The sequence below is a fragment of the Erinaceus europaeus genome, chromosome 7, assembly GCF_950295315.1.
Source record: "Erinaceus europaeus chromosome 7, mEriEur2.1, whole genome shotgun sequence".
Classification (NCBI taxonomy): Eukaryota; Metazoa; Chordata; class Mammalia; order Eulipotyphla; family Erinaceidae; genus Erinaceus; species Erinaceus europaeus.
This window is the reverse complement of record NC_080168.1, coordinates 105,746,787-105,756,118: the sequence shown is the minus strand read 5'-3', so window position 1 is coordinate 105,756,118 and position 9,332 is coordinate 105,746,787. Positions and strand designations below refer to the sequence as shown.

At 40.5% G+C, this 9,332-nt stretch overlaps 1 long non-coding RNA gene across 1 annotated transcript; it reads right to left on the bottom strand.

Annotated features, from left to right (window-relative positions):
- Window positions 1-621: 621 nt before the first annotated feature.
- On the bottom strand, window positions 622-7,059 carry LOC132539305 (uncharacterized). Its single transcript, XR_009550562.1, has 3 exons — window positions 6,965-7,059; window positions 3,963-4,084; window positions 622-681 (listed from the first exon to the last, which is right to left on the bottom strand). It is a non-coding gene; the product is annotated as an uncharacterized LOC132539305 (long non-coding RNA).
- Window positions 7,060-9,332: the final 2,273 nt, after the last annotated feature.

Genomic DNA, 9,332 nt, shown 5'->3' with positions numbered 1-9,332 from the left:
ACAATTGATTAATAGCGCTTTGGCAGTGCCTGGTGGGAATGGAGAGTCAGAAGCACCCCCTCTCCCTTACACAGGGGCATATTTGAAAGTTACATTATGAAAGTGGGGAAGGTGGATCAGCATAGACGGACAAAAGAAGTCATGTTATGACCTGCCCCTCAAAGAAAGAATGCAGAGATTGAGGCCTCTCAGGTACAAGTTGACGTATTGAAACAAACAAAGATTACTAGTTAAACTTTACCCGATCTAGATGAGCAGTGGTCCACGACTAGGCAAAGATCCATAGCCCCCCCCACCCCCCCGTAGAAGATTAATGATAAAAAAAGCCCTCAGCAAAAGACAAAAACAATTCTGAGTATGACCTCCCCTGAGAACAGGGCAATACTAAGTATTGTACCATTCTTTACAGTAAAAGGGGAGTAACATATAGCCTGCCAAAGCCACAAGACTATGATGCTTATTGCTACTTCCTTATGAGCTAGTTGTTTAGGCAACCTGAATGTAACCTGAAAAAAGTATAAAAGCTAATGCAGTTTCACTATTAAAATGAATCCAGATTCACCCTCCAATAGAGTGTGGTGTCTATGTGTTCTCCCTTGCGCCGACTCCTGACCCACCAGGGAGACCCCTGGCTCTCCTGCTGCTCATCCACTGTGGTGGTCCACGGCAGGTGATAGTATACTAATAAAGCAGAAAAAGATACAATGTATCAAATAGACAAAAGTTATATATATATATATATATATATATATATATATATATATATATATTAAATATTTATTTAATTTATTCCCTTTTGTTGCCCTTGTTTTATTGTTGTAGTTATTATTGTCGTCATTGTTGTTGGATAGGACAGAGAGAAATGGAGAGAGGAGGGAAAGACAGAGAGGGGGAGAGAAAGATAGACACCTGCAGACCTGCTTCACCACCTGTGAAGCGACACCCCTGCAGGTGGGGAGCCAGGGCTTGAACCGGGATCCTTACGCCGGTCCTTGTGCTTTGCACCACCTGCGCTTAACCCGCTGCACTACAGCCCGACTCCCCAAAAGTTCTATTTTTAAAAGATCAATAAAATTGGCAAACCTCTAGCAAGAGGGACTAAAAGTTGAGAAAGCACAGCTAGAAGTTACTTGTAATGAAAAAAGACAGTGCAACCACAGATGGTGTGGAATTAAAAAGAAAATAGTGAACAGCATTTTGTTAGATGAACACAGCAGCCACCAGATTCAGTAAATTCCATTAGTTTACCTAAAAAGAGTTTTTGTGAATCTTGAAAAACTTATCCTAAAATTTACATAGAGAAGCAAAAGAGCCAAGAATGACCAATGCAGTCCTACAGAGCAATGAGGCAGAAGAACAGTCCCTATTATAAGAATTACTGAGCAGCATATAGTATTTAGACAATGTGGCATTGGTATATGCGTAGATAAATTAGTCAATGCCACAGAACACAGACCCAGAAACAGGCCCATCTATATAAGGAAAGATATAATAGAAATGGTCTATTTCAGATCAGTGGTGAAAAATAGAGCATTTAAACAATAGTGCTGGGAAAATGGGCTGTCTTTATGGGAAAAAATGGATTACTACTCATACTATACACAAAAATCAATTCTGAAAGGATTAAGGCAAAAGTTTAAAACCTTTATAAGAAAACACTGAAGCATATTTTTATGCCTTCAGGCTTGGAATCAATTTTAAAAAAGATACAAAGAGTATGTACTATAGGATTCAAGGAATAGCTCACTGGATAGGCATGTGCCATTCCTTACGTGCACCCCAGAATGGAGCCCCACATGGGACTGCCATGACACTGGGGGAAACCCTGACCTCCCCTCCCCACTGAAGAAGTCATTCAGGAGTGGTAAAATCTCATGCTTGAAGCCTGAGCTCCACAAATACAAGAGCAAAATATCCAGACCAGACAAAGACCATTTATCAAAAGAAAATAATAATAAATTGTATTATTAAAATAACTTTTTTGGGGTTTACAGTTAATAATATTTATATACTTTTCTCTTATTTGGGAGTTACTCTCTTCCCTGATCCAGCTTTCTAGCCCTTTTCCCAACTATGATACCATCTCCCCAGACAATACCTTGAGTCCACCTGCATAGTAGATGTCAGACTCAGGCAAAAACTAGTAAAGTCATGGGCCTCTTGGAATATACCTAAAATAGACCTAGTAGCTTTTTCCAAAATGGGGATCCCCAAATCTTCATCTGCAATATTCTTGCCTTTAGGTTCATGATTAGTCAACAATTTGTTCTGCTTTATATCTTAAGTCTTTTTCAGCCACCAGGTTCCAGATGCTACCATGATTCCAACCTGACTTTGCTGGGCAGATGACCCCACCAATATGTCCTGGAGCTCCGCCTCCCCACCCCAGATCCTTACCCCACCAGGGAAAGAGAGAGACAGGCTGGGAGTATGGATCAACCTGCCAGCAACATCTATGTTAATTGGGGAAGCAATTACAGAAACCAGACCTTCCACCTTCTGCACCCCATAATGACCCTGGGCCCATACTCCCAGAGGGATAAAGAGTAGGAAATGTTCCAATAGAGGGGATGGGCTATGGAACTCTGGTGGTGGAAACTGTGTGGAATGGTACTCCTCTTATTCTATGGTCTTGTCAATATTACCATTTTATAAATAAAAATTAAAAAATATATTTAAAAAAAGAAGGAAGGAAGGAAGGAAGGCAGGGGAGAGAGAAAGAGAATTAGGTAGGAAGATCTTTAGGCTGCATTATAGCTCTGATAAGTCTCTAACAAGCCAGTGGGGAAGTGGAGTAAACACTGTTCATCCTGATAACACCCAACACATACGTCTCATTAAAGATTAATGTGACGTTTGCTCCTGAGGGTGTTTTCCTTTCCTTTTTCCAGACCCTATCAGACTATAACAGATGTTTTCCAGGCTTTTTTTTCCCTTCCAGGTCATCACAAGGCCTGTGTCCTACATATCTCGGGACCTTCATCTTGATAGCACCGTCTAGGTATCCACATGACTTCAGGTGTCTGGGGAGATAGCACAACTGGTAGAATATTGGACTTGTGTGTCTGGGGTTCCTGGCTTGATCCCCAGCACTGCAGGTACCTCAGTAGTACCCAAAGTTCATTCCCTGTCTCTCTTTCTCTGTCTCTCTTTCTCTGTTATGTGAAACTCTTTTTTTTAAAAGAAAAATGACTTCAAGGCCCCTCTGTTTATTAAAACAACCAAACCAATCAAAAGGCAACAAGCTGAAGTGTGCTTTCCCTGTACCTCTTGCCTCACTCCATCCTTTCTCCCCCTCACTTCTCCCTTCCCCCCTCTGTTTTTCTTCCATAGCTCCCGGAGACAAAGGAATGTCCACCAGGCAGCCAGATGCCTTGCCCAGTAACAGTGAAAAGACCCAGGTTCAGTGCAGCAATAGCCTGGTCTAGGAGCCCTGCTGTGCTCAGTCAGAGGCCGGGAGGGAGCAGCCCAGCAAGTATGTGCCCTCCTGCGGACGCCGCTGTGGACCCAGCGAGTGGCAGCTGGAGCTGTCAGCTAATTACACTCCTTTGAGCAGGTATTTTTCCCCAGAGAGGTTTCCACAGCATAGACTCATACTGCCTTACTCAGCCTGGAGGATTCTCATTTTTCCCAGTGACATATTATTATTATTATTTTTTAGAGCATCTAAATTCTGTTTTAAATTTTGCTCTGCTTACTCTAGCTGTTATAGTTTCTATTATATGATGTTCAACCCTGACCAATACAACTGCTGAGCTCAGTGTCTGGCATACTATAGCTGATCAATTGGTGTGGATGGGTTTAAAATGAATGACTAAAAAGTCTTTTAGGAATGGGATATTTAATACTTAATTGTTGACCGTTTGCACTGTGGCAAGCAAGCCCTTCGGCAAAATCCAAGAGACACATTCAAGGGGTTCATGAAGCGAAGGAATAAAGTAGGGGGCAGCCCGGGGACAAACCTGCTGCATTCCGCAACCTGGTCAAGACAGCAAGACAGGCTGTGGCTCCGGGCTTCCAGGCTGTGACTGGCAGCAAATGACAGTCCTTCCTGATACAGAAAAGCGATTGCAGTTTGAATTCCCTGCAGGAGCTTATGAAAGGAAAAACATACAGCAGAGTCTGTGTTAGAATAATATTCAATGGTATTTGGCTTTACAGGTGAAGCTGTGAATCCCATGTATGTCTACACAATTTTTTTTTTTGGTCAGAGATAAAAACAAAACAAAATAAAACTGTGCTGGGTAGTGGCACACCTAGTTAAATGCATGTAATACTAAGCGCAAGGAATCACGCAAAGATTCAGGTTTGAGCCCCCGCACTCCACCTGCAGGGGTTCTGTTTCATGAGCGGTGGAGCAAGTCTGCAGTTGTCTATCTTTCTCTCTCCCTGTCTCCCTCTCCTCTCTCAGTTTCTTTCTGTCCTATCCAGTAAAATGGAAAACATGGTCACTAGGAGCTGTGGATTCGTAGTGGCGGCACTGAGGCCCAGCAATAACCCTAGAGGCAAAAAAGAAAAAAATGAAAAAAGAGAAACCCACAGTTGTAGGAGCCACCTTCTTTTCTTTCTCTTGATGCCATTGCCAGGGATCTTTAGTTCTTTATTACAGCCTAGAAACTCCCTTAAATGGAAGATTTAGGGCAATCACCTCAGTTCAGTCTACTATTGGGAAAGCTTGGTGTATTTATAAATCCCTGCTATTTCCAGAAAACTAAGTTTAGTAGACTCTTAACTCTACTCACAAATCCAAAAGGACATTGAATATAATAAAGAAAAATATTACTGAGAGAGGTAGATGTCGATGAAGCATTGTTGAAAAATTCCTGAATAGAGGAACACACTTAAAATATTGAGGTTTCCAAAACTGAAATAGTAGTCAGCATTTCCTTAAAAAACATTCACCTTTTTATGTTGAGAAACACTGCAGGAAACTTCGGTGGAAGTGGTAATTTGTCCAGATAATAAACACTTAAGAACAAGAGCAGTAATAGAAGTTTTCCCTCAACCATATCTCAGTCTAATGGAGCAGAGTGTTTCTAGTTGAACAATCTTCACTCCTACATTTGGAACCACCCAACTGATGGAAGAAACCATTTTAGTATTTAGCTTTGCCAAGCAGTGTTTAAAATGTCAATTGGCGGGCTGTGGAATCTCACTTGAAAAAGAGGACAAATTTAAATCAGTGTTTAATTCTCCACGATCCCTCCCCCCGCCCATGTTGGTCCATTCATCTCATTTCTGTGTTTAATTACAGTAATTCAGAGATTGCACTTTCTAGTAAAAAAAGAAAAAATCTCAAAAGGTAAACATTTGGGAATATGTCCTGAATATACTTCAGGTAAAGAATTATTTATATTAATGCTGTGAATTAATTATTTATTTTAAAGTTAGCAACTCTTTAATATGAAAAAATCCAGTGAATATTAAAATTATTAATATGAGCAAACCTTTTATTGCATTACATTTCTTTCTACCTTGAAGTTGTTACATTAAAAAACAAATTGAAGGTTTGTGGCACCTATTTGTCAAGCAGGTTTGTCAGTACCATTTTTCCAGCATGTGCCAATAACTTCATGTGTCTGTGTTACATTTGGTAGTCTTAGTAGTATTCAGATCGTTTCATTGTGTTTATATCTTTTATGGCAATCTGTGATGATTGATGATTGACTATTTTAATTGACTTGGAGTGTCACGAACTTTGCCCATATATGATGGCACACTTAACTGGTAGATACTGTGCCTATTCAGACTGTTCTACTCTCTGGATGTGTGCCCATCTCTCTCCCTCTCACTAGGCTTCAATCCTCAACAAAATTGAAACTAGATCAGTTAGTAACCTTAAAATGGGTTGTGACATATTCAAATGAAAGAAAATGTGAGTGGTCTTTCACTTGAACTCATACTCTGGATACGATGAAGTTAGTGAGGAAAGCATGTTGAAAACTGAGACATGTTGGGGTCTGATCCTTTCGTGCCAAACATAGGAGGAGGTTTTGGAGCCACTTTTTTTTTTTTTTTTTTTTTTTACCTCCAGGGTTATTGCTGGGGCTCAATGCCTGCACCATGAATCAATCCACTGCTCCTAGAGGCCATTTTTTTTAATTTAAGAAAGGATTAATTAACAAAACCATAGGGTAGGAGGGGTACAACTCCACACAATTCCCACCACCCAATCTCCATATCCCACCCCCTCCCCTGATAGCTTTCCCATTCTCTATCCCTCTGGGAGCATGGACCCAGGGTCATTGAGGGTTGCAGAAGGTAGAAGGTCTGGCTTCTGTAATTGCTTCCCGGCTGAACATGGGTGTTGACTGGTCGGTCCATACTCCCAGTCTGCCTAGAGACCATTTTTTCCCCCTTTGGTTGCCCTTGTTGTTGTAGCCTTGTTGTGGATATTATTGTTGTTGTTGATGTCGTTTGTTGTTGGATAGGACAGAAAGAAATGGAGAGAGGAGGGGAAGACAGAGAGGGGGAGAGAAGAATAGATACTTGCAGGTAGGGAGCCAGGGGCTCGAACTGGGATCCTTAAGCCAGTCCTTGCGCTTTGCGCTTAACCTGCTATGCTACCGTCCAACCTCCCAACTTCTTTTCTTTCTTTTACTGACATGTAAGGGATCTATCAGTTCTATATTCGAGCTGAGTGACGTTCTTAAATTGAAGAATTAGGGCAATCATTACATTTCAGTCTGTCGGGAAGGTGTGGTTTATGTATAATTCTGCCACTTCTTGAAAATGAAGTTTAGTAGACTTTGAACTCTATTCTCAAGTCTCAAAGGACATTGAATATAAAACTATATAAAAATAATTAACCAAATTGTGAATGCAAAAGGAAAGTTCTTAAAAGATATTAAAGACAATACTCCATTGACTACATGAATAAGAAAGTGAAATATTCTTATTGCTGATGTGGAGAATGTTTTAGTGTTCCAGATAGATGATCAAACCAATCATAATATCAAATTACCCTTAATTCAAAGTATATTCCAGAGCAAGACTCCAAATCTTTTCAGTTCTATGAATGTTATGAGAGATGGGAAAACTGCAGAAGGTCTGAAGCTGGCAGTGGTTGGCTCCTGAGGTTCAATGGAAGAAGACATCTCCAAAACATCAAAGTGCAAGGAGAGGCAGCAAAGGCTGATGTAGAAGCTGGAGTAACTCATAGAGAAGTTATGACTAACACCACTGATCACTGATGAAGGTGATAACACAAAACAATAGATGCTCATTACAGATGAAACAACTCCTCCTTGGACAAAGATGCTACCAAGGATATTCGTAGTTAGGACAACGTAGTACATGGCTTCATAGCTTCAAAGGACAGGTTGAATGGAGCTGGTGATTTTAAGTTAAAGTTACTGTCCATTTGCCACTGAAAGTCTTAGGGTCCTTAAGATTTATCCTAAATCAAGGGCTGGGCAGTAGTAGTGCACCTGGTTAAGCACACATAGTGCTAAGCACGGGATTGGTGCCAGGATCCCGATTTGAGCCCCCGGCTCCCCATTTGCAGGGCAGTTGCTTTGCAAGTGGTGAAGCAGATCTGCAGGTGTCTATCTTTCTCTTCCCTCTCTGTCTTCCCCTCCTCTCTCAGTTTCTCTCTGTCCTACCCAACAACAACAATAATAACAGCAACAATAATAATGGGAAAATATGGCTGCCAGGAGCAGTAGATTTGTAGTGTAGGCACCAACACCCAGTGATAACCCTGAAGGGGAAAAAAAAAATCCGAAATCAACTCTGCCTATGCTCTGTAAATGAAATAACAAAACCTGGGTGACATCACATTTGTTGACAACATCACTTACTCAGTACTTGAAGTCTACTGGTAAGACATATTGTTAGAAAAAAAAAAGTCATTTCAAAATGCTACTTCTCACTGACAATGCACCTTGTTGCCCAACAGCTCTGATGGAGATTACAGGAAATTAGTGTTCATGCCTGTAGGCAAAACACCCATTCTGCAGCCCATGGACCAAGAGGCCATTCAATTTTGAGTCTTATTCAATAAATACATTTTTTAAGGCTGTAGCATTTGTAGATAGTGATTCCTCTGATGTGAAAAACCTTCTTTAAAGGACTTAACATTCTAAATGCCATTAAGAACACACCCACTTAAACACATATGTTACCATGTGTGAGGACACAGGTTCAAATCCCCCAACTCCCACCTATGCGGGAGGGAACTTCATGAGAAGCAAAGGTGTCTCTTTTTTCTCTTCCCTTTCTGTCTCCTCTTCTCAATTTCTCTGTCTTTATCCAGAAAACAAACAAATATTTAAAGAGAATATTTATGGGAGGAGATAAAATATCAATGTGTACAGGAGTCTGGTGGAAACTGATTCCAAGGGCTGAGTGGTGGCATACCTGGTTGAGCACACACATCATAATGCACAATGACCTGGGTTCAAGCCCCTGGTCCCCACCTACCTGCAGTGGGGAAACTTCACAAGTGGTGAAACAGTGCTGTAGAGGTAACTCTCTCCCCTTTCCTCTCAATTTGCCTCTGTATCTCTCTTAAATAACTAAATAAAACGAAAGTATATATGTAAGTAATGAATTTAGAAAAAAAGAGTTGATTCCAGCCTGCCAACACCCATGTTCATCGGGGAAGCAATTACAAAAGCCAGACCTCCCACCTTCTGCACCTCATAATGACCCTGGGTCCATACTTCCAGAAGGATAAAGAATAGGAAAGCTATCAGGGGAATGGGATAGGGAGTTCTAGTGGTGGGAATTGTGTGGAGTTGTACCCCTTTTTTCCTATGGTCTTGTCAATATCTCCATTTTATAAATACAAAAATAAAAAATAAAAAATTATATACACACATAACACAACGTTGAATCCAACCCCCATGAATGAGTTTGAGGGGTTAGGTGAACTTCATTGTAAGATTTTAGTGGAAGAAACAACTGGAGATGTAATGAAAACAGCAAGAGAGCTAGAATTTGGAGTGAAATTGTGATTCTCTCTGGGTCTCTGCTCCTTGTTTTATGGTTACGGTGAGTATTGTGTCTTACTCGTTATATTTAAAAATACCTTTTTAAAGCTGGTCTTGTTTCATCATCATTTGATAGTTTTACTCTGTCCATTTATTCTTCCTCTTTCATATCTCATTGCTTTTTCTGGCTTCTATTATTTGTGGTGCTAGTTTGAATTGTTGCAGTCTCATATATAAAACAAATGGATGAGGAGTTGCTTCTTTTTTTCATATGCAGTTCTAGATTTTAGGGAAAAGAGTTTGCAGTTTCTCAGCATGCAACAAAGCATTTTTAAATTGAGATATATGCATTATTTTTTCAGACACAAAACACACACATAATAGACTACCATATAG